The sequence below is a fragment of the Puma concolor genome, chromosome A1 (assembly GCF_028749965.1).
Source record: "Puma concolor isolate L17-30 chromosome A1, mPumCon1.1.hap2, whole genome shotgun sequence".
NCBI lineage: Eukaryota > Metazoa > Chordata > Mammalia > Carnivora > Felidae > Puma > Puma concolor.
Window position 1 is genome coordinate 75,837,212 of NC_141667.1, and position 22,820 is coordinate 75,860,031.

The 22,820-nt window shown below is 35.4% G+C and overlaps 1 long non-coding RNA gene across 12 annotated transcripts in view; it reads right to left on the reverse strand.

Annotated features, from left to right (window-relative positions):
* LOC147584241 (uncharacterized) overlaps positions 1 to 22,820 on the reverse strand; it is a 386,937-nt gene that overhangs the window by 33,337 nt on the left and 330,780 nt on the right. For 5 of the 12 annotated variants that reach the window (XR_015244077.1, XR_015244143.1, XR_015244045.1 and 2 more), the window contains 4 exons: positions 22,092 to 22,227; positions 14,366 to 14,427; positions 8,323 to 8,491; positions 6,687 to 8,237 (listed from right to left, as the gene is read on the reverse strand). The exons of 2 other annotated variants lie outside the window; for them this stretch is intronic. This is a non-coding gene — a long non-coding RNA (uncharacterized LOC147584241). Of the gene's footprint in view, positions 1 to 6,685; positions 8,238 to 8,322; positions 8,492 to 14,365; positions 14,428 to 22,091; positions 22,228 to 22,820 lie in introns of those variants that run through there. 5 more of the 12 variants (XR_015244105.1, XR_015244071.1, XR_015244147.1 and 2 more) reach the window with 3 other exon arrangements.

Genomic DNA, 22,820 nt, shown 5'->3' on the forward strand with positions numbered 1-22,820 from the left:
ATTTATATATATATATACTATATATTATTCATTTTATATATATTCTATATATATAGTATCATTAATTTTTATAGGAGTTTAGAACTTTATGCAGAATGGATATCATCATGCATAAAGACCTAAACTCCTTCTATAAAAATTAATGATATTCTATTAGTGATTACCCTTTCTTCCATTATTTTCAAATAAACTGCAAATAAAATGTAAATATAATTCATAACAGAGAAATGTTAAAGGCACAACACAATTATAGTCACACAGTCTATCAGAGAAATGTAAATGCTGCACAAGTAATTCACTTTCTGCCATGTGTTGTATGGTATTCATCCACAGTACAGAAAACATCTGCCTCCACGTGTATATGACAGAAAACATGTAAAATAATAAACAAGTCCCTACACAAAAGAGTTGAAGTGCATCATGACAATGGGTTGGTTCAATATAAGGCCACGTATACTTGGGTGGTAATGTGCATGTTAAAATGAAATATGTGTATGCAATTCTCTCTAGTGCTCTTAATCAAACTAAAGCATTGATTGTTCTTCTTTCTTTCTTTTATAATGTTTATTTATTTATTTATTTATTTATTTATTTATTTATTTATTTATTTTAAGAGAGAGAGAGAGAGAATAAGTGGGGGAGGGGCAGAGAGAGAGAGGGAGAGAGAAAATCCCAAGCAGGCTCCGTGCTGTCACCACAGAGCCCAACATGGGGCTCGATCTCACAAAACATGAGATCATGACCTGAGCTGAAATCAAGAGTCAGCCGCTTAACCAACTGAGACACCCAGGCACCCTAAGCGTTGATTGTTCTAATAAATCTACTTTGGAAAGAGTGTCCAGTAGTGACACTCTTTGTCAATGGCTTGTCTCATCCTGCGTTTCAAACAGATCTAAAGATAATAACCAGAAAATAATGTTAATAAGTTAAAATTTGCCACTGCTAGCTGTATTCCTATCCATTGCTTCAGAATGAAGTGATTGTGGAAGGAATGGAAAGTTTAAAATGAGACCTGAGGATATTGTTAGTAGTGTTGTATGGTGCCAGATGGTAGCTACACTTGTGGTGAGCATAGTATAAAATGTAAACTTATCGAATCACTATGTTGTACACCTGAAACTCATGTAACATATGTGTCAACTATACTTCAATTAAAAAAAAAAAAAATTAGACCAGAAAAAAGAAAACAAGGGCACTCTAGTTTACCATAGAACCTCTGATTCTCAAGCTTGATGTTATTTATGCTTGGAAAATACATGTCACATTACTAAATATATATTCCTCTGCTAACATTTGTGACTATTCTGTCCATCCAATTCAGAGCTATCATTACCAGGCACAATCCCCTCTTGGTGCCAAGGCAGTCTGCTTACTTGGAATTCTTCAATTAAGCATCTTAATTGGACCTACAAGGGCACTGGAATTTAAAACATGAAAGCAATAAACCATTTGGGAATTAAAATCTCAAAATAACATTTTACCTAATTATTATCCATATTTCATTCTGAAAGTTACATTCAGGGTGCTATTGCATCAATCTGCATGGTTTACAAAAACACACTTCAGAGGTGCCTAAAAGGCTCTTTATCCTTTAAAGTGTCAGTTCAGGGTTTTCCATTTCCCCAGATAATTGATGCTAGTCCAATGTCCTTAAAAAGTGCACAGGAAACAACTCCTTTTTTACATGAGGTCATAGGTGAATCTAAATGTCATAAGCTGATTTCCCCATTGATCAATTAAGGCGCTGCACTTGACCCATTAAAAACATATATATGCATAATATTAACTTTCCAATATAATTTACATAATAAATACATTGTAATACTTTAAATTCTATCCACTTTTTAGTATTTTACATAGATGACATTGCTGAACAGACTGCTTCAGAACAAATATTTGTCGAAGTATTTGTCAGGCTAATGTACTTTCATTTTTGAGAAACTGCTGTCCATACACTTATGTATCAACATACTATTGCCCACATGTATTTTTTACAACCTATTATATTCTACTTTTCTCCAAAATTAATTAAGTCTGAATGCTTAATGTAAGAATTTCTGATTCATATTTTCTAATATGATTTTTAAAAGCCATACTTAATTTAAAGCCCTTCAAATTTGCAGCATTTCTTATTGTATCCTGACATTCAAAGAAATGGCAACACAAATGTAGGGGAGGAAGAAGTTTTCCTCCACCTTCTTAGAGTCCCTTGCTGGGGCTGAAAGTAAAACTGACAAAGAAGCTGACCAAATAAAAGGACACAAATGTATTTAAAATAAGTTTTATGGGACACGGGAGCCTTCATAAGGAAATGAAGACCCCAAGAAACAAACATGAGTATTTTTATGCCAGGTTTGATGAAGAGTAGACAGTCATGGAGAAATATGATAGATCAAGGAATATAAAGTGGAGAAACTTATTAGCAAGGAAAGTTTATTGGTATTCTCCTCAGCATCCTTGGTCTTCATAAGGATGCTCCTTTCCTTCTGGAATAGGGAAGGCATATCACATGAGGGTTTTCTAACCTATTTCAGAGAAGGTGGGAGAAAGGTCCTAGGGTGAACACACTGCTTCTGCTTGTTTTCTCCAATTCCTTAAGCTTAAAATATTCAGTGTGCTAAGTTGACATATTTGCGGGGAGAATATCCTGAATCCCATCACAAATCACAACTCAGATTGTAACTGCAGACAATTCATTTCATACACAGCGTATTTCTAAAGTCAACTAGAATTTTTGAAGTAGTTATATACACAGGTGTGGACTAGATTGACCATATGATTTATTTTCTAATCCAGACTATTTTAGAGTAAAAATAGGTGCTAATAATAGTTACACAGCTAGCAAAGTTGTAAACCAGGAAGGAAATAATAGTCACTCTGGGATGAGCAAATGGTTGATTGTGAAGCAAAATATTTGTTTGGTATGTGCAGAAACATTTCAAGGGGAATCGGCTTTTCAAGGGGAAATTATGAATTAAGAAAACTAAAAAGAGGCAAATCACTGCTTTTTCCAGCCTTTAGTATTTATGAAAGGGACATAAAATCAGAACTTTGTGTAAAATGATGAAGGCAATGATAGCATCTCTCATCACTCAGTTCATAATATGTTTGCATTTTGAAACTATTTAAGGTAGGAAAAAAATCTTCATCCAATTGTTTCATCCTTATATTTTTTGCGATTTTACAGGTGACACTGAGGGATACATCAAAACATCACAAACATGTTGACTGCATAATGTAACCACTAACTGTTCATTTCTCAGGTATATATAGATATTAGAAGATGGTTTTGTTTAGAATCATAATTTTTGTAATATAAATAAATTAATAATTATTTCAAACTCGAAACCATTATTTTCTTGAGAAAAAAAATGGGTCACAATTAGTAGAAAAGTATCTTTGTGTCCAAAGCAAATAACTAAAGTTCACAATACCTTATCTTTCTAGGATAAATAGAACACATAAAACAGTGCCCAGAACATCGTAAATAAAAAACTGCTTTAAAAATCATACTAAAAAAAATGCTTTACACACCAAATACAACCAGTAAACATTGAATTTCCTAGAAATCAAGTATCTTTGGCAAAAGACTCCTGTTTCTATCTATCCATGAACACCTAAAAAAAAAAAAAAATAAAGTGGAATATTTAACTTAAAATATTTTAGATAATCAGGGGGTCTTAGCATTTTCCCGGAAAAGGATTTCACTAAAATCTTGTCATGTTATCTAGAAAACCAGCATACCATGTATTAATGCACAAAACCTATTGAAATGACTGGCATGAACTGATGTGGTATAACATAGCTACTCAACCCCCCATGCTTGGCAGCAGTCAGGCTGTGCCATGCAGTGCAATAGACATTTTGTCCGGCACATGCTTTAGCCACAATCTGATTCCTCTCCCGGCAGACTGTTGAATGAAAGTGTAAACTCATCATTTATATCACAGAGAACAAAGATAAACAGGGGGATCAGGAGCCTCACACCTCGCAAATTATCTATTATGTTGCAAATGCTGGTAATTTATGGTGGAGAAATGAAACCACAGTAAAATGACGTTTTGAAGGATGCTGCTTAACTATACTCAAATGCAATAAATATACCCTTAATCTAGCAGATGAAGTAGTTCTCATAAGCATAGTATACTGCAGATGTTATATATATTTATGGCTCTGGCCCCATAAATTCATAATGATTTCCTTCTGGGTATTAAAGGCCAAAATATGATTTTTGACAGATTATATATTTTGAAACTCTTACTTTGATACTTAATTTTAAGTGCAGTTATTTCTGCCATTCCTGAAGGAAAATACATGTAATAACCAGTAGGGCATGGTTTTCCCAAAGCATATAGTTACGCTTGCTTGAAGGAAGTCAGCCAGGCATTACCAACAAAAGTTAGCACTTCTGTTGTGGCTGAAGTTATTCCCATATGTGGCATTTTCTAACTTTCATGATTATACTACCTTTTTTTTCTTTTAAATCGGGGATCACCATTTTTAGGATATTTATCTTCTAATATCTACAGAAGAAATTAGCACTGCACATAAAGTCTTTTCTTTAACAAAGTTTGATCAGTTTTTTCTTAAGAAAAATATGATCTTTCTTTGCAACAAGTTTCATATTCTAAGCACCAATGAAATATTCACTGAAAACACAGGTAGTGTATTCTACTATCTTGAAAACATAAGAGTAGTTTGTGAAAGATAAAACACAGAGGTACTGCAATATTCTATATTTCCTAAATATATTCCTGTCTGTCTACTGAAGTGGGTACTTCGGGTACATCCTGACTATAATTTAATCACTTTAGTAAATGAGTGCCACTTACAGTAAATCTGATCATATTCTGTTCTGAAGTAAATCTGATCTTTTTATTTGCTGTCAGCTCCTTTTGAAAACAAATTTTCCCACTCTAGTTCCTTAAAGTCATAATAATGCTTTCCTGGGCTCTTCATGAGAGAAAACAAGCTAATTCAAATAGGAGAATGACAGCTCATAACCTAAAACCACAAGCATTTAAAACCTTTTGACTCACTTTTATGTAGTAACTAATTTTACGCGAATCACAGTTTTTTTGAAATGACTGAAGAGACTGTCATCAATTATTCTTTTTCTGTCTTTTTTTACTTTTAATTTTTAAAAGTTTCATGGGGCACCTGGGTGGCTCAGTTGGTTAAGCGTCCAACTTCGGCTCAGGTCATGATCTCGCAGTTCATGAGTTCATGCCCCATGTCGGGCTCTGTGCTGACAGCTCAGAGCCTTGAGCCTGCTTCAGATTCTGTGTTTCCCTCTCTCTCTCTGCCCACTCCCCCACTTGTACACTCTCTCTCTTTGTGTCTCAAAAACAAATAAACATTTTAAAAAATGTAATAAGAATAAAAATTTTTAAATTTACAATAATTTGGTAATGTTACCAAATCTCCAGTCAGTGATCAAATTTCTTATTGTCTCATCAATGTCTTAATTAAAATTTTTTTCTTGCATAAGAATCCAAATAAAAATCCCTACATAGTTACTAGTTGGTATATGTTTAAGTCTTTTTCTTTTTAAAATGTATTTAATGCTATTGTTACTGGTGGCTTAAATTTACTAAACCTACTACTTTATTTTAAAACCACCTTATTGAGGTATGATTGACATACAAAAATATATACATATTCAAAGGATACAACTTTATGATTTTGGAGATAAGTATACACCTGTGAAACAATCACCGCATCAATGTCATGAACATTTTTATCACTTCCAAAAGTTTCCTCCTGTCCTATTTATCAATATTTTGTTATAAGAACATTTAACATAAGATCTACTCTCTTAAAAGATTTTTAAGTATACACAACAGCACTGTTAACTATGGGCTCTATGCCATATAGATCTTTACCACTTATTCATTGTGTATAATTGAAACTTTGTACCCTTTGATTAATACTGTCTTGTTTCTCCTCCTCCCCAGCCCCAGAAACCAACAATCTCCTCTCTACTTCCAAATATGACTACTTTAGATTCCTCATATAAGTAGTGCCATGTAGTATTTGTCCTTCTGTGCATGGCGTATTTCACTTAGCGTAATGTTCTCCACATTCACCTACACTGTCACACATGGCAGCATTTCCTGCCATCTTTTGTAAAGCTGAATAATATTCCGTTATGTTACATATACCACATTTTCTTTATCCACTCATCTAATGATGAACATTTAGGTAGTTTCCACCTCTCGGCTATTGTGAACAATGTTGCAATGAACATGGGAGTACAGATTCTTAAGTCTTTTTCAACCTTTAGATTTCGACTCCTTTAACATGCATATGCTCTCTCCTTGCAGTTTTATTTGTTGATGAAAGTAGATTCCTTGAACTACCCTATTTCCCATAGTGTGAATTTCACCAACAGCATCTATGTGGGTTCCTTAACACTTTTCTCTGTCATATTTCCTGTTAAATTGGAAATCGGATCTAAAAGCTTAATAAAACTCAGATTTAATCCTTTTGGCAAGAATACTCCATAAATGCTATTGTTAAGTATTCTTTAATAGTAGACATATTCACATAGCATTTTGACCATCATAGAAATGTGGTTAAAAGCATAGGCTCTGGAGACTAAATACATAGAAACTAATCCTGGTTTTGCCTTGGTGTAGTGGTGAAAACATTGGCAAATGAATTAATCAGTATCTCACTTCCTTCACCTATGAAATGGGGCTAACAAATATACCTAACAAGATTTCTGACAAGACTACATAAATAAATTAAGACAAAGCACCTCAAATAACACCTGGTACATAGTAAGTATTCAATATATTGTAGCTATTGTTACCAAGTAGCTGAAATTAATTATAAAGAGGAACATTCAGAAAACATTTGCAACAATTTTTATCCGTACAGCAGCCAAATTGATAAGTCTAGTAAAGGTGGATTTTCAACACCTAATATAAAAGCAGAAATGTGAGTGGACTAAAAGGTCCAAAGATATCAGTGAACTGGTAATGAAGGATGCAGCCTTTTGATGGTAGGTCAATGATTAAACACCCCACAGGTTACTAGTGATTGAAAGAAATTGCTGCTCTCCAGTTCTGTTAAATGTATTATGTCCTTCCATATATACCTTTCTTGGCTCAACCTCAGAAAATAACCACAAACACGATCAATTCACGTTTTATTCTTTCTTAAATATACTTTGGTAGCATCAAACCAAGCAAAACAATTCTCTTAGCAAGGCAGAAGAAATAGGTTCATCTCTCACTATCCAGAGTAATAGTTTGTGAATCGTTTCACTCTTTTAGAAATAGGGCATAAATGTTTTGCACATTCAATCAGTAGTTTATAGAATTTTTAAGGGAGCAAAATCACTTAATATACATTTTTTAAATCACAATCTTGAGAATGGCTATTAACTAAGGATTTAGCAAACATTAAATTATAAAATCCATAAGATTGGAAAATGGTGAAGATTTGAAGTCAGATGAGCAATGGAAAATTTAGGCTGGGTATTTAAGGAAACTGCCTATTAGCAAGAACTATTAGATAATGGAATGGTACTTTTCTTAAGCTCCATAAATTTCAAAAGTAAATTGGAAAACATATTGGAAGAAAATGTTCCACCCCACCAGGGGAATAAATGAAATGGGCTTTTCATCTCCTGTTTCTATAAGCTGGTCTGCAAATTAGATGTATAAAATTTACCTACCCAAACTATGAACACGATAAGTTCAATATTAGGTTTAGTCCAAGTTTCACTGGGAAAAGTTCCATTTCCAGATCCTCAGCCAAAAGCTGAATAATACCAATATGGAAATTTGGAGCAAAATCAATTGTTAAAGTCAGATTATGAGATTTTAACTGCCATTCTAAAACTACTTATACAGCCTTTCTATGTTATTTCCACTTGCCAAATCAACACCCAAGAGTCATTTTGACATTTAAAAAAAAAAACCCCAATTACACATCCAACTGCTGATTTACAAAGCAAAAGGCAACCTGTGATTTTGGCTTTAAAACCCAGTTTGCCTTAGGGATAGATGGATGAAAGAAATTCTAGCCTACTGTTTAAGGGCTAATATTCCCACATTTTCATATCCCATTTAGGGCAGGCAGATTTTAGCACTTCAGCTTAGGCAGTATCACTTTATAGAAGGTGCTTGAGTGGAGTAGGCAGCACGCGGGAATGGGATAATAAATGGCGGAGAAGCAGAGGCTGCTGCAGGTAGACTCCTATGCCAAGCGCCAAAGGAAAATGGCTGTGAAAGCGAACACATTTTTTTTCTGTGAGCGAGGGATGAGAATTTAATAGTAAAACAGTAAATTGAGTTTCTGTCCTTTTACCTCTTACTAGAATTTCTTTGTTGTCCTTTGCATGGGGAAGGTTAACAGCTCAACCTAATTCTTCACTCCGAGGAACTTTACGGGCTGTCATTTGGTTGAGGTCTAATGGGCCTCCTGGGATTTGATAGCTGAATGCACGCTCACCGGAGCAAGCTGCTCCACAGAGGGCCTGGAAAAGAATGTTTGAGTTGGAGAGAAGGTGCTGCTGCTCCAACTGCTTTTCCACCTGCAAAAACAGAACCTTTGGGGACGGTAGCACCGCAGTTAACAGGGGATCTCAGGAATGAGAAAGGTGTTAAAGTAGCCAGTTCTTCTGTTTTGCCAAGGATTTTCCGGTCTTGCTGTTTTTGGCAAAATTTTGAAATATCCCACTTCTCTCACCCTGAGCTTTTCCCTTCCCATTTCTCAGGGATGGTTTTGAGGATTGGGATGACTAGTCCAAACAGAAAGACAGAATTTTAAGAGGATGTGGGAGTCACACTCCTGGGCTCCCCCACATGCCTCTAAGCAGCACTCAGTTGCAGTGCAGAACTGGGGACTCTTGCAGGGGAGGGAGAGAATGGCCAACAGCAATAAAAAGATCAAGTTGCCCACCATCTCAACCTCCATATTGGAGAGGAACACCCTAAAACCTCTTGCTGATGAAATCAGATGGAAAATTTCAAAGCTATCAGTGAAAATGTCACAGAGTCACTCCAGAGGATTCTGAAAGTCAAGTTCATATGTAACCATGTTGAACTGGGTAAAATGCTCCCGATGAGAGCACATTCCCAACCATTCCTTTTCTAAAATTTCAAATGGAAATCTGAATCTTCTACACCAGCCCGTTAAGATATAGTGACAGTCTTTTGTCCCACACCTAATGTTTCCAAATGTTACTTTTGAGTGCATAACACACAGAATTTAATTTTTTTCTTGGGTGTTTAAAAGTTGTATTATATTAAAAAATATATGGTATCAAATATGCCATTTTAACCATCGGTAAAGGCCCAAATCCTTGGCATTAGTTACATTCACAATGTGTTGCAACCATCACTACTATTTACAAACTATTTTCATCCCACCAAACAGAAATTCAGTAAAATAAAATGTTTTTAGAGAATAGTTTTTGCTATCATGGCTACCATAAGTAATGGTCAATGCAGTCTCAGAGTAATATGATTAGTAGTCATGTATGTATTTTCTAAAAGGAAATGAATTAGCTTAAAATAATTATTTTAAGTGTAAAACCACTGCCAACTCATCGCAATACATACAGTAGTTGTGATTAATGTCATCTAATTGATCAGACATTTTTGTATAATATAAAATTTCAATGATTAATTAGGATTGATGGCCTAAAAAAATCATACTAATCATTGAAAACATAGCTCAGACAATAAAAACAAAAGCAAAAAGTTATGTCAAAGGCTATAAAAATGTAGAACTACAAAGATGAATTTATAAGGTCAGAAGAATCAAGGCATGATTAAAATCTAGAACTAGAGGGGCACCTGGGTGGCTAAGTTGGTTAAGTATCTGACTTCAGCTCAGGTCATGATCTTGCCGATTGTGGGTTTGAGCCCCGCACTGGGCTCTGTGCTGAAAGCTTAGAGCCTAGAGCCTGCTTTGGATTCTGTCTCTCTCTCTCTCTCTCTCTCTCTCTCTGTGTGTGTGTGTGTCCCTCCCCAGATTGTGCTCTCTCTCTCTTTCTCAAAAGCAAATAAATAAACATTAAATAATTTTTAAAAATAATAAAATAAAATCTAGAACTATAAAATATTATTTTAGAAAAACATTTCCAGATGAATAGACTTCAAAAAAAAAAAAAAAAAAAAACATTTGAGATGTGCTTTTGAAGCAGCTTTGGGGAAAGATCCAGGATATCAATTTTGGAGGTTCATATGTAATGTTATCTCAGTCACTGACCAAAATTGCCCCGTCTTTCAAAAGGCAAAAGTAAAATATGAAATATAGATTTACCAGTTTTAGGCACAGCTTCTCATTTCAGTCAATTCTTGCTCATTGATTAGTCAATCCAATCAATGGCAATGACAATTTGAGAAGTAAATCCCTCCATCAAATCTTAAATCTTGCACATTGCAACTGTGAAGTTCACCCTTTCCTTTATCATCACGAATTTCAATGCTATGTAAGGTAAGTGCATCATTTATTTTAATCCTGTTGAAATGAATGGATGGACTTAAATAACAATGCAAGCCTTTTTCCATGAAGTGCTGTAATTCTCTTTGAAGTGATAGCACTTTTAGGATTAAGATATATACATTTTGGTTCTTTGACTAGTTGTCCATTCTTTTTGTACTATATTAACAAGAATTTAAAGCAAGACTAAGTCACCTCTGTCTTCTAATTCAAGTCTTAGAGTCTTAAACAAAATTCTACTAGTGTAGCCAACCAAGATGAATAACTATTTTGAAGGGAATCAAACTATAATTTAGTAACTACAGACTATGGTTTTCTACTTAATCACTTGTGTTAGAGTGGCTATCGATAGAATCAGTCTTGAAAATATTTTCATTTATTATCACATTGCCACTATTAAAATTAAAGAAGTTTGAGATACTAGTGCAGAGGAAATGAATAACTATTTAATTCTTAATTCATGTTAACTTTATGCTTACTGCATCCTGCAATGAATTCATCCAATACTTCAAAAAAATTTATGAGATGTTCAAAATAGATATTATCAAAAAGATATGCATAATAGGAAATAAGCCAGTTATTTATTTAGAACATGTGGTAAGTAACAATGTAATATAGCTTTCTGAAAAGATGGCTGCTCTTCTAGAAATAGTTATACACAAAAATAATTATATATGATATTTAGAATGTTTACTTATTTTAGATAAAATTAAAATGCTAACAGTTTCCATTATAGGAACTGTTCAAAAGAAAATGTCAAAAGAAGGAAATCTTTCTGTATAGTACTACTTAAGTATAATCACTCTTAAAATTTCAGAATATTTCTTCCCGTATTTTCCTTTTATAATGTTATTCCTTTTCCTAATTCAAAAATAATATAAACCAAGATATGAAAACTTGGACAAATCAACTGACACCAAGTAAAATAATAATAATGTAATGTTTTTAAAACCCATATATTTCAACAATCTAAAGATAATCATTGTAAATAAATTGGTATATGCTCTTTGGGTCCATCTTTTGTGTTTAATTTTATGTTTTTTCCAAACACTTTTTAACAGTAATAGTTTTGTTTTCTCCTAATTAAAAAAATAACAAAATGCTTCATGCAGAACAATTGTCAGAGGGAGTGAAAAAGTGATGTAATAAATTATCTATAACCTTAACCAAAAGAAATTTACAGATAATTTTATTCATGTACTATCAATATGCTTTGAGTCCTAAATACTTCCATTATCCATAAACAGATACGAGCCTTTTTTATTATGACTTATAAGACCTCAAAGCATATTAGGGGTTCACTTAAGGAAGAATATCAAAAATATTCTCTGACGCTGTCAGGGCAAGTTATGATAAATGGTAATTCTCATTCTTAGCTACCAAGGCCCTCCCATGTCCTAGTGCCCTCTCTGACAAACCATCTCTTACCCTTCCATCCTCTTCTACTCATCTCTTAGCAAGTCAGCTCCCTTCTTTCCTTCATTTCTACCTTGCAGATTCCACTCAAGCTACTCTACATTCTTGCAATACTGCCTTTTGTTGCCATTGTTGTTGTTTTGTTGTTGCTGTGTACGTTAAAGTAATCCAACGTCTAGTCTAGTATTTGTAGAGACTTGAGTCAAAGCTTTCCCTAAGTAGTATGTCCTTTGCTATAGCTCTGAGATTATATTCCCTAACAAATATCCCAGGTAGGGTCTCAGGGAAACAAGAAAGTGACTTAGTCATTAGAATAGGCCAGGCAATGACAGCAAACAGGAGAAAGGTACCAGATTCCCGGAACCTGACTAAAAGATCAGAAAAGGATCCAAACATCGCTGACCTTTGCAGACAGACTGACTTACTGCTTTCAAGCTTTGGCTGGAAACAGGACTGATTTCTAAGCCGGAAACAGGACTGATTTCTAACCAGGCTTGATGTTTATCTGAAAGATGCCTCAATATCCCCAGCAATAAAAATGGAATATGCTGCAATATGAAATCATGCAAGACATTACTCTGACTTAAGCAGTGGAATAATGTGATATTTAGGGATGGATCCAGATTTTTGTGAGGCCTGAAGTTTGTATAATTTGTGGGGCTCTCTAAGAAGAAGAATATAAAATTACAACAGCAAAATCAGGTTTGAAATAATGCTTTAGAATAAGAAAAGAATGCCAACAAAATATGGACAGTCATGCATGTTTATATTTTTAGATCTCTTTAGAAAATTAACAGATGTGATTACATATACATGCTTCCTCATAGCATCCTGCCTCCATTCTCCACGAGAACATTCCTCAACTTCCAGCACTCACAGGGGCCTGTTCAGGTGAGAGGCACTGAAGCTGGAACTTTGTTAGCTTCATGGCCAATCCGCTTCTGATTTTAATTGTAAAACTTCAGGCAATAGGAGCCAGATGGTGAGATCACTTTAGCAGGCAACTAATTTCCTTGAAAGGGCACCAAACAGAATTCTCACTGAGTGCTATAAAGGTATAAACAAAGTACAATACTGTGGAAGTGCAATGGTTCAGCAGAGGAGGGAGCCTAAAAGAAGTCTAAGGGACAGGTGTGAGGGGTTTGAGAGGGTTCCCAGAGCTGAGCCCTGAACAGTGCCTTGCATTTGACAGAGAGGCAGAGAGCATTCAAGATGGGAACAAAAACAAGTATAAGAGAACAGGGCGGCACAAGGACAAAACGAGAATTTCAGGTGAAGTTTGACTTATGATATATTGGGATTTGGAGTGAGAAAAATGAGTGTAACCACAGACTGCCTTAGAATTTTGGACGATCTGGAGCACTGGGTTGAGGAACGCACGGTGGATTCGGATGGCAATGAGAACCACACAGAATAAAAAACAAGGTTGGTTTTATTTGTTGTAAAGAAACCAAGAAATCTTCAGTGAAATGCTTAGGTCGCCAAGCTAATTATTAACTGAAAAATCAGAAAACTGCAAGAAGAGTTTTATTATTATAACACCTGAGATCACAATAAAGAACAGTTTATATGTGTGGGGGTGGAGATGGGGTATAAGCTAAAGAAGAGAAAACTCAACAGGTTTCTCCCCATCGAGAGAAGTCCTCTAGTCACAGTGCACGTAAGCTGAAGACACTTGCCAATGCTGAATCAAATGTGTTAATAGGAAAGGTCTATTCGGAGTAATTAAGAAGGCAAGTCCTACCGCTACCCTTTCTGCTTTGGAATCTTTCTCCATCACTTAGTACGATTTGAGGCATACTGCTCAGTTGTGTGCCTCAGTTTTGGCACCAATTAAATGGGATTGGTAATACCTGCCCCTGCTGCTGTGTTGAACACCCACAATTGGTAGGTTATGAAAGCACTCGGCAGTGCCTGGCTTGGGTCATGTGGGCCATACTGTTAGCTGTAGTTCTCGGTATTCCTGTGTCTGGTTCTAGTGTCACTTAGAATACTGAGACAATCCCTTTTTCAATCAGCTGCACTTCCTAAAGTTCCTAGGGAACTTTCATCGTATCTCAACCACAGCCCCCGGCACACAGTACTGAAATTTCCTGCTTATAGATCTAGAGTCTCCACAGTTAATTTCCTTGGAGGCAGGGACCATGCTGTTCAATTCTAGCAGGCAGCACAGCAGTTAACACAATAAAGGCCCACTGAACACATAATTAAGAGTAAGAGTGGTGGTTAGCTCTGCGGAGATGAGCATTGACCGTAAGGGGCAGGAAGAAAGCATCTGACACGACAGAAATCCGTATCTTGACCTGAATGATGGTTACACGAGTATATAATATGTGTAAACATTTGTTAAGCTAAACTCTTAAAATTCTTGTACTTTCTTTGTTTCAATGGGAATATTTTATTCCTCAATTTTTAAAAGTGAAAAAATGTAAAAATACAGCATGTAAAACTCATCTATGTTATTAGAAGTCAGGATACTACTTACCATCATGATGAGCTTGTGACTAGAAGAGAACAAGAGTAGGCCTTGGCGAAGTTGGAAATTTTCTTTACTTGACAAGTGAAAAGAGTGAGAATAAGTGAATAAGAAATACACACACAAACACAAGACCTCCCTATTTTGATGAAAAGAAGTCAGTTTCTTCAAACCATGCTCCCTAGTCTCACATCAGAACCAGGTAAAATGAGATTGCAAATCTCACTTTCTCTCTCTAATATACGACCCATCTGTGTAGATGAGTGTGTATAAAGACACTTTGGTATTAGGTATACATGGTAGGAGCACATTTATTAGTAATTTTAGCACAATGGCGAATTGTAAATCTTCTCTGAACTCAACTCTTTCAGATACTACTTTTAACACATGGGTTTTAGGAATAATTAGCTAGAAATACTTTTGCTATAAAGTGTTTTTTCAATTATTTTCTTTTACAGATCGTCTTAGAGTCACAAAAATCTTTACTTATTCTTCTTGCCTCAGATGAACTATTATTTAAAACAAGACTTAAATAGAAATGTAATTCAGTCACTTCTACTAAAGATGTTCTTAAAACATTCCTAGGGCTTAAAAAAAGTAGTTTCACACATTTTTGCCCAATTTCCCTGTAGAGCATTTATGCAATGATTTGGACTCTATTTGGTGCACCTATGCTAACAGCAGGAATTCTTAATATAGGTATATGTTTAGCAGCCACATTGTGAACAGCATGAATAGAGGAATAAACATGACCTCAAATCAAAAGATCAGCACAATACCCCTAGCACCAAAAGGCAGGGAGGAAGCCTTTGGCTCTGGTTTCCATGAACAGAATTCGGCAAGATTTCAGTTAATTAATTGCAGCCAAGTCTGTGCTAAGAGCAAACCCATGGGATAAAAAGGTACCAGACTACAAGGAGAAGCAAAAACTTAGGACTCAATCCACCCTACACTACTCCATATCATTTGAATGAACAGCCTAAGCTCAGTGCTTTTAAATAAAATAATATTTCTCACAAAACTTTTTATATTATTAAAGACTTCAAAGTGCCAAAAATATATTTTAACTAAAAACCTTATTATTTTCTTCTAATTCTCTTTTCCATGTATGATTTATTTTCCAAACACAGATTTCAACAACTTAGAAAGTACTATGTTTGGAGGAAGATTCAAAGGTAGCTTTTCTCTTTCCTAAAAGGGAAAATCTAGAAATACATCAGTCACTGGTGTCAATCCATGACAGTTCAAATCGCCAAAGGTATTTGATAAACTTTAATCACTGTCACAACTGTAAAGGTTACTGAGCAGCTCCAACACAAATCAATTACAATTGCGTTACACAAATGTGAAAATGTGTGTGTTTGTGTGTGTGTGTGTGTGTGTGTGTGTGTGTGTGTGTGTGCGTGTGCCCTTGACAGTTAAATCTTCGGGTATATCAGTATTAAGTTCACCTACGCATAAAAATAACAACAGTAAAAACAATAACACCAACAAAAAAGGACAAACAAAATTAACATTTATTCTCATTCAGTAATAGATTTAGGCAGCCCAGAGCTGTTTTGCAGCTTCCGGCTACTCTGCCATCTTTAGTGTGCTGCCTCATTTCACAATTTGGCTGCTTCTGCTCTGGTCATCACGTCCACATCCCAGGAATAAAAAAGAGACCAAGAATGGAAACCTCACTCCATTTGAGGATATTTCCTGAAAATTGCAAACAACACTTAATTCTCAGTGTTCAAAATTTATTCATAAGGCCACAACTATTTCAAGGGGAAATCCAGTTTTTGAGTGGGGAGCAAGGTAGTCAGCTAAAATTGGGGTTCTTATTAATAAGAAGAGCAGAAGAATTGACATCTGGAATGGACAGAATTTTTTCTCACTTTAAAAACATTAAAAACAGATTACCAGCCTCCTAGGGGAAAAAAAAAACCTACTAGATGATTCAGTCTAATTAAAATGAAAACAGGTCTATTATTCACCATAATGTAAACAAAAGCTAACTAAACTTTCAATTTTAAACTGAATATTTCACTGGCATTCATAAATATAAGTAAAAAAATTTCTATATATCAGAGAACATCCAAAACTTAAAAAAAAACCTGTATAATTATATTTTATTGACTGGGAGAAGGAGAGGGGGCTGATTAATTTCTTTTAAAAGAGAAAAAATAACTTAGAAATAATTTCATCCCACTCCTAAATCAGAATTAATGCTCTCAGTTGGGAGTTACACTGTCATATTTGAGAACCACTGATTTGAACATACTATTTCTGGAAATGATTTCTTTTAGTAATTACTAACAGTTTATGAAAAGATCTGCAATTCTATTTTTCCAAGTGTTCAAGTAATCTTAACTCATCAAAATGCTAAAATCTTTTATATCAAAGTTGTCTAAGACTTATTCATATAAATGGCCTGCCTGTTCCCTGACAGCTGGAACCTCTTAGTGCAGACCTGTAGCCTCAGCCCCACCCCAAGTGCTGGGACTCATCTGGTCTCTGAGCAGGAATCCATAGCTCATGGTCCAACTTGCAGGTCCACTCTAACCTAGCAACCAGGTTTTCGGAGCAGAGCCTCTGCACTCTGCCTGATGCCAGGCTTTCCTTGTACCAGACTCTTAAAAACCCATTCCACAGCACACTGGACAGTCCCTGTCAAAGACTGTGAATGAATCCACCATTAATAGGAATCCATACCTCATCATTTAGCTCTTCATGCTGTTTTTGAACACCTATTAATGGATTTAGTAAACCAACACTGAAGTCGACTGCAAGTCGGGCATGTTGCCAGGCATTGGCAATAAAAAAGATCAAAAGCACAGTTGCCTGCCCTCTGGTGGGAGGGACAGCTGAAATTGTGAAAATGATATTCCTTATACACAGTTAGATTTGGTCTCCTAGAATGTTCTTCCATTGTTCTTAAGTCTGAACTCTGTAGTCACATGGAATAGATTCCCATTCAGAGTTCCACGAATCCACCCTTCAATGTGGAATATTTCAAATAGGATTCCATTCCTGTTAGTCTCCTGAAACTTCACTGCAACTTGCACATCCTACAAATAACCTTCCTTCAAAATCATACACACACTCGTTTCTTTCTCTTCTCCAAGCTCTTAAAACCGTGTTACTGTAATTCTTAAGTCAAATGAGTTTGCTTCTTCACTTTCTGTGAGATAAATCCCAGTTTGAAAATATCCTTCTTAGAATATAGCATTTAGAGGGGTGCCTGGGTGGCTCAGTCAGTTAAGCGTCCGTATTCAACCCAGGTCATGATCTCACACTTCTTGAGTTTGAGCCCTCGTGGGGCTTTGTGCTGACAGCTCAGAGCCTAGATCCTGCTTCAGATTCTGTGTCTCCCTAACTCTCTGCCCCTCCCCTGGCCACACTCTCCCCCCCCACCCCGCCTCAAAAATAAATAAACATTTAAAAAATTTAAAAAACAAGAGTATAGCATTTAGAAATGAATACAAGAAAATGCCCCAGTATGTCTTAACTCTACTTAACAGAACTTAGTTATTTCATTTAGAATACCATGTCACAATTCTTGCCCCCCCCCAAAAAAAAAGCTGAAAATGAGCTTAAGGAACTTCTCAGATCACTTTTGAATTTTTTTTTTCAACGTTTTTTTATTTATTTTTGGGACAGAGAGAGACAGAGCATGAACGGGGGAGGGGCAGATCACTTTTGAACTGAACTAATAGGTGATCATAAGTTCTGGAAGCTCTGGTTTTCTTACTGTTGGTGCATCCCTTTAGTTGGTGCCATTTGTGAGGCAGTCTGGCATAATAGTTACAGTTGCGTCAGAACTGGGTCCACGTACCATTCCCCACTTGCTCACTACATGAACTTGGGAAAATTACTTTAAGATACTGAACCTCAGTTATTGTAAAACCATGAAAATAAGGGTCCTTACTCCTTAAGGTTTTTGAAGGTGATATCTGCCAATATGTACAAAGCACACTGTTACAGAGTAAGAACTTGACATATGTGAAAGACCAGAATTAACAGTTATTTTTTTAGTTATGAATGATTCACATATAACTTAGGAATCATTAATCAAACACAGACTTTAAGTAACCTAGGATAGTCCTGTCATTCAATTCAAGAACCCTTCACTAATCACTCCATATATGTTATGTTTTATATCAGGTGCTGGTGATCTAAAAATGAATTAAGCTATCTTAAACCTCAAGAAGCCCAATGTGGAATGAAAAACCAGAGATGTATAGAAACAGTTATTCCACAATTGCACAGATAGAGCTTGCTAGGACAACACTCCTGCCATCTCACTGCATCTCATTCCATTCTAGAATATAATGCTTTCCCAGCATGCAATGAAAATTCAATAAATGTTGGTTGATGCTCCGTACTCAAGATTTCAGAAAAGTAATAATGCTGGCCTTGTTCACACAATACTTTGGTCTGGGGCTTTATAAATTAAGTCCTTTCATCTTGGAGTAGATTTACATACACTGCCATTTCCTAATTCATGGGACTTAAGGGATGGTGAAAAGGCACCACTACCATCTCCAAGAAGAAACTTCTGGAAAGTTGATGACATGAGGTTCAATACATATTTACAAAATATTATACAAACTTTTAAAAGTGTCTATGGTAAAAAAATGATTTGGAAGACATACCCCAAAACATTAAAAATATCTATGTAATAGTGAGATCATGAGAGATTTTATTGATATCCTTATACTTCTAAAATTTTAAATACTTCTCAATGAGTGTGCATATTAAAAGAAATACATGAAAAACTCTAGTAGGAGAGAGGAAACAGGTCAGTGATGGGAGTGCAGGAATACAGATGATGGGAGATTAAGAAGCAGAATGGGGATCCTAGGTATATAAAGGTTGTAAGGTAAAGAATAAAGGCAAGAGCAGAAAGGATTAGAATGACAATAAAAATATAGATTTACTCCTCTGATAGTATCTAGTTCTTTTTACATTTTGGGCAGGCCATATCTCCAGTTTTCTTACTGAGTAGGTCCATTGGCCATTGGAATGACTGAAACATAATGATTTTGCCTATCTGCCCAAAACTTAGGTAAAAATATGAAATTGAGTCTTGTTGCAACTTAAAAAAAAAATGTGTGAATTGTTCTTAAACACACTAGTCTTAGTAAATGTGTCACAGCAGGATAAAAACAAAATCAATGAACTGTAAAAGCACAGCCTGGACTTATTAACAAAGTAATGCATTTTCTAAATGTAAGACTTTTGCTTTTAAATATAAGGTTCAAGGGGCGCCTGGGTGGCGCAGTCGGTTGGCGTCCGACTTCAGCCAGGTCACGATCTCGCGGTCCGTGAGTTCGAGCCCCGCATCGGGCTCTGGGCTGATGGCTCAGAGCCTGGAGCCTGTTTCCGATTCTGTGTCTCCCTCTCTCTCTGCCCCTTCCCCGTTCATGCTCTGTCTCTCTCTGTCCCAAAAATAAATAAACGTTGAAAAAAAAATTTAAATATAAGGTTCAAGATAGGGGTGCCTGGTTGGCTCATTTGTTTAAGCAACTGATTCTTTTTTGGCTAAGGTAATGATCTCACTGTTCCTGAGTTTCAGCCCCGCATTGACTTCTTTCTCTCTCTCCCCTGCTTGTGGACTCTCTCTCTCAAAATAAATAACAAATAAACTTTAAAAAATCAGGATAAATATTTGTGAAATTAATGAACCAAAATAATCTCTTTATATTTCTGTTGTTGCCTTAAATATTTCTCTCAAACAATTCACTGGTTAGGTAGGTAGGTAGGTAGGTAGGTAGACAGGTAGATAGATATTGGCAAAACTGTAACACTTTAATTAAAAATATTATTTGATTTCCCCTGATGGATGCAATATCTCTTCCTCTGAATTCCCTAAATATGAAATCAATATCTTAATCATGTAAACTTCCACATTCTCTTTTGTAGTATAGATATTTACTTAGACATTTTATTATGCTTCCTCAACTATTAGTTCTGTAAGTTTATTGTTTGTGTCCTATTCATTTTATATCCCTTAAGAGCAATCTTAAATTATTTTTAAGACTGGCATTGTATAAATATAATAAATAAAAGTGTTCCCCAAAGTTCTGAGAATATTTTGTGGACTGAATCAACATTTATTACTTTAATAAATAAAAGTATTTTTGCATTTTTTTCACGTTTTTTATTTATTTTTGGGACAGAGAGAGACAGAGCATGAATGGGGGAGGGGCAGAGAGAGAGGGAGACACAGAATCGGAAACAGGCTCCAGGCTCCAAGCCATCAGCCCAGAGCCTGACGCGGGGCTCGAACTCACGGACCTCGGGATCGTGACCTGGCTGAAGTCGGACGCTTAACCAACTGCGCCACCCAGGCGCCCCAAGTATTTTTGCATTTTTAAAAATGATTGTGGACACCGCCCAACTGGATTTCAAAACTACTTCTCATATGAGTGACTGTCAATCTATTATCTGTTCTCAAGCTTTGCTTACGAATTCTATGCTGAGTTTTCCCATGCAATTGGTTTCTGTCATCATCCCTCTGTACATTCAGAATGGAGTGGGGAGCCTTCCTGGACAGAGTCTCCCCATTTTTAACATTCACCACCACGCTGGTAAATTCTATAGTGAAGACTATCTCTTCTTAGATTTTGTTGAGTTTTAGTTTTCTTTTTAATAATGATAGAGTCAATGCATCAAAATAATGTTATACCAAATCTGATCTCATCTATATTTTTTCTTCCTAAAGTGGAAAACTCTCAAGTTGCTTAGTGAAGTGCTAAATGCTTTATATTGACAGACTACCGCTGTTCAGCAATCTGTATTTACAGCCTGCCAAAACGAAAGCCATAGTTGGATCTTCTTTGTTGTTCACAGTATTTTAAATTACAAATGATGTTGATTTTAATCATCTTTGCTCTATTCACTCACAAAGCTCGATGCTGCACAAATCAGCTCCCAGATTCAGTATAAAATACTTTTTATTGGGTTTAGCACTTGCATAGCACTTTACACCTTCAAAATACTTTGTAAACATTAACTAGTCAATCCTCACCAAGAAAGAAAAAAGAAAAATACCTTGATGTACTAAGAGGTGTATGTAAAACAGGTCTTAAAAAAAGAGATGTCCTATAGATTAAATTTGAAGGCAAGATATTTAGTTAGCTGTTTATTTTCAGCCAATAGAGTATATTTCAGGAAGTAATTGTCAGTTCTTCACTTTCCATTGTGAAAGAATGCGTAATTTGTGAACAGAATGTGAATAGAGCACATAATTTCAATTTTAGTGATATATGAATTACATAAGTATTAATATTATTAATGACCATTAGAATTTTCCACCACATGAGGAAGTCTTAACATACTGAATGGTGCTTTGCACACTATATAAAGCAAATGTTTTGTGCTAAGTCGGTAAGACTCAACTAGTCTCAGAATACTGACATGTATAAGTTACTGCTTTTCCTGCCTGTCCTATAAGTTGCAGCAGCTTCACTTGGTACAGATGCGGGTAAGATTAACTTGGTCCAAATATAAATGAGTCCCCAAGTTCACATTAAATATATGAAATTATATAGCACAGCAGGAGCCAAACTAACATATTATTTAAAGAGTACACTATAAATTTTATTCCTGGTTTTCTAAGTAAAATATGGCTTCTGCCTTCATTGGCTCTACTTTTCTCCCATTATTCTCTTAAGATTCTCTCATTTTAACCTGTGCTTTTAAAGGGAAACATTTGTATATTCCTCTTGGAAAAAGATACACTTACTGTAATCATGAAGAAAACTCAGTGAAGAGCCTAAGGTATTATTAACATTATATGTTGTATTGGATATTATTTTTTTATCCATGCCATAATTCAAAGGAAAACATTTGCCACCAATGTTTTTTTATAGATGCAGAAACTGAAAAAAGAAAGAAAAGGAACATATCAGAAAGAAACTACAAGGCCAGGAGTGATAGATAATTTGATATCCAAATAAGACATGGCCATAGCTCAGAAACTGAAACTTGTACTTGAAGAAATATATGTTATGGAAGGCCTGCACTATATTTTCAACAAGTAAATAATCAAATGCAACATGCTAGAGTTACAATTAAAAGCTGTATGCTTAAAAGTTTAGATTTCAACCAGGAAACGGACTGATTTATGAAATCATATTTCCAAATTCTTTGAGGGTTCTTCATCAAGGACACACAAGTTAGGAACTAAAACTTGAAATAAACTACTAAGTATTCCAATTTAAAAGCTGTAGATAAAACCAAAATGATCTCACCATCTTCAAGCTCCTTTCTTTTGCGTAAGAATCATAAGATATACTTCAGATAAATTGATGGAAATATTATGCACATCCATCAGAGTTTATTGACATATCTAGGACAGTCTTTAAAAATGCAAAACAAACCTCTTAACCATACAATAAGCAACAGAATTTTTACATTGGATTTTATATTGAATTAAAACTTTCAATATTATTAGCAACATTTTAATCTTGCT